We start from the raw sequence: 8072 nt of genomic DNA, 5'->3' as shown, positions 1-8072 counted from the left end.
GGAAAGTAAAAATAGTAAAAATATTGCGGAGGTCCCCCACTTCCTGCTAACTTAAACCCGAGCAATTTCTTTTTCCTTTGTGTGTTTTTTAAAATGATTATTGTAAATACTCGGGCCAATAAATGCACATTTTAGTTACTAAGATTATTATTTTTATCACCCTCTTGCAACCCAACCTCACCAACCTCTATCCTTCTAAAGCCCGAGCAACGCTGGGTACCCGAGAATGGTGTTAATTATTTAAATCCATTGCTATCATTGACCTTAAATATAACTTGTATAATTGCAGCATGGACTTGAATACACTAAAGCCATGTCCAGACGGGCTATTTTAGTTTCAATTTTCACCTATAAACTCCCACTAAGGTTTTCGAGAGAGGGTGACCAAGAACGGCCGCAGGATTGTGTCTCAGAAGCGACGACTAACCCATCACATAGACTGACTAAAATCATCTATAAATAAGTATGTTCCTTCTTATCTTCAAGAGCGTGATTGCTAAATACGGCAAAGAACTAATGAAAAGTGCAATTACCATAAACAACGCCGAGATTTCCAAATAATAAAGCTTCTGTTGCGGCTTTAAAAAGAACTAGAGGAGTCATTTCGTCTCAAAGGAGTCAAATAGGCTACTACTATCGATTCCGACTCCGCATGCAAAGACTATTAAAATAGATTTATTCTTACAAATATACCTTTAATTTATTAATCTATTATTCGAAAAGAAGACTGGAAGGAAAAAAGAAATAAATAAAACAAATTTCTGGAGTATAATCGCCCTTAATGATCAGGCGTTTTTGAGTGATCTGTTCAGGCTCCTCCTCATTTCTTTTAGAACATGATATAAAGTGATCTTTACTTATAGTTTCAATTATTTCTGTACAGAGGGGGAGAGAGCGTGCAGAGAGCATATATTAAAAGATGTATATACATAAGGAGAAGACATTCTGGAGAATATGAAGAGTATAGTTTACTGTTTATCTTTTTAAAATAACCTTTGTAAACCGCTTAACAAGAATAGTCATACAAAACCCTAACAGTAGCAATTGTAAATGAAGATTTCGAAATTAATTCCAAAGGAAATGAGAAAATATATAAGAAAAAACAGGTCAAAAGTTGAATTTGTATTCAATGTCATTCGTTCGGGCATTGAATAAAAACAAAAAACAATTGCATAGAACTGGTTTAATAATATATATACAGTATTATATATATTTATGACTTTCATATCAAATATATCCAATCATATTATTTTCATCGAATATTGAAGAATTTTAAAGGTTAATTTGACTTATATTTTAATTAAAGTGGTGAAAACAGTTCAAGTTTTGTAAAAAAAATATGATTAAATTGACAGGTAATCCTGAAGTACAGATACCTAAGATGTACCTTTCGTGCAAAATTCGCTTTTCACTTTGGGACACTCTTCATGAGAATGAAATGTGAAAACATGCAAGGTAAACTGCATTATTATATTATAAATACATATTATTTTACGTGTAGAAAATGAGAGCAGAGTGGCGCAGTGGAAGCGTGCTGGGCCCATAACCCAGAGGTCCGTGGATCGAAACCACGCTCTGCTATCTTTATTTTATTATTATTTTTTTAAAACCCATCTTTCAGTTTATTTAAAACTCACATATTTAACGTAATAACAATTAAAAAAACCATCATCATTAAATGTTATGTTTAATAAGAACAAAGTAAGTAATTCCAATTGTTCGACGTTTGTTTCGACAAATGGCCCGCATCACTCGCCACTTCTGACTAATGTAATTACCCAATTTCAATTAAAACGTGTTGTCGTCCATTTTTATCGCTTAACTGTGTTGACATTCGCTGCCTGTAATTCTGGTTTGTTCACTTATCGATCACTGTAAGAAGCTTCTGTAGCAGTTGTTCTCTCCATTTGCCTCTTACTGCTTGTTTTAAAACAATTACGACACTCGTTTGTTTTAATTGGGGTGATTAGGAAGATGCCGAGGATTTCCTGGACAGATAACCAAGACTACGTTTTTTAACCAGTTAATTCGCCAATAAATGTTAAAAATTTACATTATAATACATTCTGTGTGTTTTTCTAATCTGTGTCATGTATTAAGACAGCGTTTCTTAACAAAGGTTCAATGACGATTCACTTTTAATAGTTTACTTCCAAATTAATTATATTTCTACATGTATTCGAAACATGCTTTTAGATTTATTATGCCCTAAATGTTGTTAATGCTTTCATATATTTAAGAAAAATTGGGCCTACATAACTTAGTGGTTCGTAGCGTTTTTCACACATTTTACTAGTCTTCGGGCTTTAAAAGGTTGAGAAATGCTGCATTAGCATAACAGAGGGAAAGCATGGCGATCGGTCTCCCAAGGTTTTTATAATTTTGCACTCGGGGGCCTTCAAGCGTTAAGAAATGAAAAAATAAGCAATTTCCGGCGTTGTTTTCTGTATGTATCTATGGATATTAGTGTGTATGTGGCACGATTTTATTCAACCCGTTTGAGTTTGAAGCTTAATAACTCCTGTGCCTTGCTCGAATATTTCTGAAATTTTGCAGGATTGTTTGTGTATGGGGGGAATTGATGCTATTAAATTTCGGTGGGGTCGGGCTTAATGAAGATTTTATTGGCTATTAGCATTTACAATTTTTTAAAACTCATCTCTACTTTCAAAATTAAGCTTTTTGTCATTAATAATAACTAATTAATAATATAATAAGTTTTAAAAATAAAATATCGTAACAGATGGCGCCACCTACAATTTCAACCGTTTTTTAAATTTTTAAATGAATTCTCGGTTAATGTTACCTTAATTGCCAAGATGGCGGCTCGTCTCTGATTCCAGCAAGGAAACAGTGGGACGCACGTTCTAACCTAACCTAACCTACTCTTTAATATATAGTCGGCTTGCTGTATGGACTGTGAGATGAGTCTACCAGTCTACAAGGTTTACAGAGACTAATCCACATTGCTAACCTATTCTAATAATTTGGTTGCTAATAATTATGGTAATTTATTAGAATAGGTTAGGTTAGGTTAGAACGTGCGTTCCACTGTTTCCTTGCTAGAATCAGAAACGAGCCGCCATCTTGGCACCTAAGGTAACATTAACCGAATTCTCAATCTACGCTTGCATTCTATCTAAACGCTCTAAAACTATTTGTAGTTTTTTACTCTTTAAGAAGCTTGCAATTTTAACAGAAGTCGAATTCCTTCTTCAACATTAATTTCCTTTTCGGCACTTATATAAGACAAGATCAACTGTTTGACTCACCCCAGACATTTTCCTCGTTTTCTTACATTTCGCGGTGATCCGTCTTGACATAGTGGCGAAAAAGTTTTCCTTTTCTCAGCCCGAAACTCTGACATTTTTCAAGAAGAAAGCAGAAATAAGTCGAATCACTGGAGAACAAAGATTTTCACACCAACATCCACGAGAATCAAACAGCGCCCCCCCGAATTAGTGCGCATTACTGTTTTTTCTTTAACTTCCCCCGCCTCATCCCACGCGCCGGTCCTATTGTTAAATTACAATGAATCGTAGATTTATTCTCATTTTGAATATGTGTTTCGGGATCGGAACAGGTTCGAAGAAACGGTTGTTTCTATGGAAAGATTGAAACCACAAAACATTTTTTCAACAGTAATTAATTTATTTTGATAGGAGAAATAATATAAAATGTTAACTGAATTATAAAAACAAAATGTAAAATCGCTAAGGAAATTTTGCTTAAATTTTAATGCGTGGGAATCCTTTCTTTAGAATAAATGTTTTTTCTTTTCTGCCTTTTTGTCCCGAAGGTTCTGAATCGACCTGTTACAGAAAAAGAAATCTATAATTAATAGAAGAAGCCGTATTCGCCCGTTTCTATATCACAAGGAATATTTTTTGGTTCGATGCAGAAACAAAGAAGAACGAATATTGACACAATCGATTACAAAACAATACGGGAATTTAGTATTTATAATGGGTAACTGACTTATTTGAAAATATTTTTGGAACTTGCAACTGACCCAACGGAGATATCAATTCAAAGTTGTATTTAGTTAAATTGATCGGATTTGTTGCAAGAAAATTATTGGTTAAATTCAACTTCTTTGCTTGAAAATTACTTTAAATCGACTGCAAATAATTGCATCAGCGAGGTTGAAGCCGAAGTTTTAAACGCCAAAACGTGTACGTCGGACGGACGTTCGTCGCCGCTTTCCCGTAAGCCTAGAAGTTTGACAATGGCGTTTGGAAAGTCGGTGAAATCACGCTCGACATTCCAAATGCCATTGTCAAACTTCTAGGCTTACGGGAAAGCGGCACTGAACGTCTGACGTACACGTTTTCGCGTTTAAAACTTCGGCCTCAACCTCGCTATTGTCTAACGATGAAAATCTGTACTCTTATGCAATTAAATTTTTATAGTAACGGAAATGAATATATTTTATGAAAGTACTGACTTAGACTCTTCCAATTTTTTCTCTCTTTCGAAGCTCAGGCGTCTTTCCTCCAAATCCTTTCTTTGAAATTCTAAAGCCGCAATCATCTGCTCGTTGCGACGTTCCAGCTAATTAATAAACACAAAATATTTAATTAATGTTAAATGCAAAATTATTTATCGAAATTAATTTCGATAATAATATACTTCGGCTTCGGAATCCTTCAATTTTTGCATTTTCTCTCTGATTTTCATCTCGAAAACCCGTTCCATTTCCTGCTCCATCTTCTTCAATTTGGCTTCGTGATGGCGCTTTTCTTCTTCCATTTCAGCCATGGGATTTCTTCGAGTAAAAATTTAACAAATTTATAACGCAAAATCTCGTATAATTCCCTTTCATTTTCTAATATAATATTGTTTGAATTTACTTATTGGATGATCTTCTTCCTTCTTTACCGAATGCACTCAGTTTTCTGCATCGATACATTTCATAATGTTGATTATTAGTTGTATCAATTAAATTTTGCAGATGTGTTCTACAAAAAATATGTAATATACTTATTGCTTTTGTACGTAATAAAGCATTTTCGAATGAATATATCATTTTTCATTACCTCACAAATAAATTTCTGAATGCTACAAAATCACAATGTTCTACGTTCTCAACTGGAAAAAGTAATATTACACGTTTCAATGATGTACGAAATCTATGAACATTAGTCATTAATTTAAACATTTTATTAATTAGTGTGTTAAATATATGTGATTCCTTCAATAAATACAAATGCAGTAATATTAAAATATATTTAGTGTTATAAAAGACTCTCATAAGCCCCGTGTTTTAGATGAAACATGCGAAATCCATGAATTATCGTTTCATCAGACCCACGAGGAATGGGTATTGGTTTAGACCATTACCCGTGAAATTTCTGAGGATACAGCCTGAACTCGAACTCGGTCCCTCGGCGTATAAAAACTGAAGTCTTTATCGTTTCAGATAAATTGCACATTAAATATATCAATTAAAAACCTTTAACTCTAAGACAACAAATCAAATTTGTAATTATTTTATTTATAGTGTTTACATTAAATTAAATAAATTGAATATTTTTCATATGATTTTGGAATCGCGAATTGTTGAATATTATACAATATGTTTGCTTGTCTTCAGTGCGATTCCATCATAATCAGAGTAAATAATACTCTAATTATCATTATTTACAGAAACAATACAATACAAAACTACTCACTTTCTGCCGTACCCCATGGATATTTTCTTCCTCTCTTTTTGGCGCCGGATACGTCCTCTAATGACATACTTCCCATAATGGCAAAGGGAAGTCTTTCCTTCAAAGAAATCGTTCGAATCATTTTAATTAAATAAAAATTATTCCTAATCTATTATACAGGGTGTAGAGTACACCTAGACGATGGGAAATCACATGTGATTTTCCATCGTCTAGGTGTACTCTATCTCTCCTGAAAGTTTGTAACCGCTGTACTGATACACTCTGTATATGAACTTAATTGTCGAGTAATGACGAAAATGCAAATAAATCCTTCTGTACGTTCCAGATATAATTATAATTAGGTAGTTACATTGTAATTACCTTAAGATTATTAAGAGCTTCGTTATTTCCGTGAACGTGGGATGGAAAATCGTAGATTTTAATATTGTGGTGTGCAATTTGATTCATTATCTGTAAAGTATCAACGTTATTTAATTTTAGAAATCGTAAAGATAAAAAATCTAATTTTGTTTTCTAATTGCTGAAAATCATATTTTACGGAAAAGGAACTAACAGAACCTACTGTTTTCTTAAAAGCTGCACACTCTTCGGGAGTAAACGAATCAGCCTTTACAATAAGTGGAATGATGTTAACTTTATCATGCAAATTCTTCATCACTTCAACATCCAAGGGTCTTAACCTGCAAATGTAAATAATAAAACGAATTATTTCAATATTAATATCTTTAATAATTTTCATACATGATACTTAATTTCTTTTACACTTTCAACACCCCGTGGGCAGCAAGAAAGCCTGTTTTTTTCCAGGCCAGGTTCAGCGTGGATTTCAACAGGCCAGAATGCAGACAGATAGGTGAGGGACGGACGGATCAATACTCGAAAATTTTCTGAGGTTTTCGACCATCCCGATTCGATCTTGGTTCCCCAGAGCGTGGGCTGGCAATGTGAAGTTTTCCTCGTTTTCATGTGTCTAACACCCAAAGGTACACGTTATTTTAGATGGTCGGATGGCTGAGTGTTAAGATGAAGAGGATCCAGGATAGAATCCGAACGGATCGAAAGAACTCCAGAAAATTTTTGGGGTATATCTGCTCCCGTCCATCTCCATCCTGCCGCATATTAGTGGGCCTAGCCGAATCCAAAATGGGCTTGAAAAAAGGCCCTTATGGTGCCCACAGGAGGAAAAGAATTTAAAATGTATATATATTGAATCGACTGTAAATAAATTAATTTTAATATAAGTATTTATTTATATAATTTTTAATGAATTCTCACCCATTTCCACAAGGCGAAATAAAATAAAGGCAACAATGCACCCGATTGTCTGGCACAATAACATCACGATTCACACGCGATTCGTCTTCTAAATATTGGTCGAATCTCTCATTGATGAAATTAGTTATTGGACGCCAACTGAAAAACATTTTATTTAAATATTTTAAATTCAATTCATTCGCACTGGTAAGAAATTTACCATCCGGTATTGTTTAAAGAATCGCCGAATCCGGGTACATCCACCACCGTTAGATTTAACTTGACGCCATTTTCTTCCAGCTGCAGCTTCGTCGTGTCGATCTGAAATTGCATGATACGAGTTAAATCAATATAAATTGTAGATTAAAATATTGTTTCTGACCTGCACTGTCGGTTTGATTCTTTCGGAAGGACTCGGATATTCGTCGCAGTAAATATTGGAGAGGAAGAGGTTGTTCAGGAATGTAGATTTTCCCAATCCCGCTTCTCCTATTGAAGCGTGCGTAGATGATAATAGAGGAAATATATAATTTTGTACACTTTCGGTACATTTATAGAATGAAAAGTTACATACGACAAGCATTAAAGTGAAGTGAAATCCTCGTCTGACCGACAGTCGATAAATCTCATTTGTCAAATTGGAAAAGCCAACGTAATCGGAATCTGCGTCCATTTCTTTGGGTATTGGACTCACGGCTCCAGCATCATTTTTCTTCCTCTGTGCTAACAAATCGGGAGATAACTGTTGGCGGAAGAGCTCCCTTTTTGCCGACATCTAAATAAAGATAATTTAACAAATTTTCATTATATAATCATTCTAAAGGTTTAGAATTAACAATGAAGACTACACTTACAACTGTATCGATTATGGAGAGGAACACCGAGAAAAGAAAAATATACATTAATTAATGTATGCAGCAATATAATGTCGATCTACGAATAACTGGTATAAAAACAGTAACTCACCATATCGGCGGGCAGATGAATAATTAAATTCTGTTGAAAAATAAATTTATTCGCTATTATTTCGTTTATAAAAGTAATAGATACAGAGTTGATGCAAAAGTTTCTTGAATTTTCTATAAATTTGTAGTACAAAATTTATTTGAAAAATAAAACAATAGTATTGCAAGAATACAATTA

General features: G+C 33.9%; 1 pseudogene; it reads right to left on the bottom strand.

Annotated features, from left to right (window-relative positions):
- Positions 1-3677: 3677 nt before the first annotated feature.
- LOC136968148 (septin-7-like) lies at positions 3678-7924 on the bottom strand (annotated as a pseudogene).
- Positions 7925-8072: the final 148 nt, after the last annotated feature.

This window comes from Centruroides vittatus, unplaced genomic scaffold (genome assembly GCF_030686945.1).
Source record: "Centruroides vittatus isolate TY-2023 unplaced genomic scaffold, ASM3068694v2 contig_1401, whole genome shotgun sequence".
NCBI lineage: Eukaryota > Metazoa > Arthropoda > Arachnida > Scorpiones > Buthidae > Centruroides > Centruroides vittatus.
The sequence above is the reverse complement of the archived record's forward strand: the minus strand, read 5'-3'. Positions and strand labels throughout refer to the sequence as shown.